A 1513-nucleotide genomic window follows, 5' to 3' on the forward strand; every position below is an offset into this window, starting at 1 on the left:
ATTGACTCGCTACACAGCAGTGTTAGCAACCTGCCGAAGAAGAATTGGAGCCACCTGTTTATGAGCATAAATTCAGCATACTTGGTGTTCCTGAAACCTGACTGTAGCATTGACAGAAGTGGGTAATACATAGGAAGGACTCACAGTAGGTGGAAAGCATGTGTGTGTGTACAGGAGAGAGCAGCAGTGTCAGGTATCGCTGCTCATAGCAGTTGTTGGCAGCACTTTATGTAGGGGTGAGCATTCCAATGGACACCAGTGCCTACCACCAAATTGTGCCAGAGCTTCAGCAGCGTTCCTGCAGTTGTAAAGGGCTGGTAAAATTGTGTTTAATATTAGCACCTCTGGTGTGAGCGGTGGATGCTGCAGAGCTCACGCTGTCAATTCTGAGATGTCTGTAGAATGCCTTAAACTATCAGACTCAGAAAATGTTGCATCTCGTATTCAGGTGTATATTTTATAACAGCCCTCATCGTGAGAGGATGGAGAAAGGGAGCGCATGATAGAATTAAGCTAAAGGTTTCTTAGGTGCAAATTATTATGACGTAGTTGTCGCTCTGCCCTTTAGCCTGTTTAAATTAATGAACGTAATTGTGACTGGCCTCTTGAAAAGGTTAATGCTGTAGAGATGTGACAAACCACAGCAGGAACCAAGAGAGAGGCTTGACGCAAAGGTGCTAACCTGAATCTGGTGTTTGGGATGGTGAAGTTGTCCACGGTGCTTAGAAAATGTGTTCATAGTGCTCTCCTGTAGAGAGACAGATGAGAGGCTCTGTTTCAGGAATATGAAGCCTGCAGAGGTGGCTGTAAAGAAAAGTTGCAGAGGGCTAGAAGTCCCTCAAGGTTGAAGATGGTAGCTGACTTAATGCCTATTTGTGAGATTATACCAGTAAAGTGGATCAGAGACAAAGTTTGAATTCTTGGAGGAAGCTGAGCAAGTGACATTTTTGTCACTTTGGGCCTTTGCAAGGATATGGATGCAAGGAAGAGAAGTTACAAGAGATTATGATGTTGTGACACTGAAGAGGAGAAACGTAATGGGCATTGAAGAAATCACCAGATCACGCATATTGGCAAAGTGTAAACTTCATCTGGGATGAAGCTGAAGATCAAGGCTGTGGTTTCACAAGGATGTCAAACCAGAGATTTAGCCTTTCCAATCTCTGTGCTCTACTTGGTGCTTGGAGTGCTGTCTGCTGCTGCTGCTGAGAGGGACAAGTCTTTGCACCAGCACCTGTGCTTCATGAACTGGATCTCGTCTCTTCTCTGGTTGTCACTTCTCAGTGGAATAATTCTCTGCTCAGGCTTGCTCTGCAGCTGCAGAAGTGCTTATATAGCAGTCCTCTGTAGATTTTTAATTTCATGAATTTGCCTGCAGGAACGAATTGTTGTGGTTTAACCCCAGCTGGCAACTAAGCATGGCACAGCCGCTCACTCACACCCTGCTGGTGGGATGGGGAAGAGAATCAGAAGAATAAAAGTGAGAAAACTCATGGGTTGACGTAAATACAGT

The sequence above is a fragment of the Mesitornis unicolor genome, unplaced genomic scaffold, assembly GCF_000695765.1.
Source record: "Mesitornis unicolor isolate BGI_N332 unplaced genomic scaffold, ASM69576v1 scaffold657, whole genome shotgun sequence".
Classification (NCBI taxonomy): Eukaryota; Metazoa; Chordata; class Aves; order Mesitornithiformes; family Mesitornithidae; genus Mesitornis; species Mesitornis unicolor.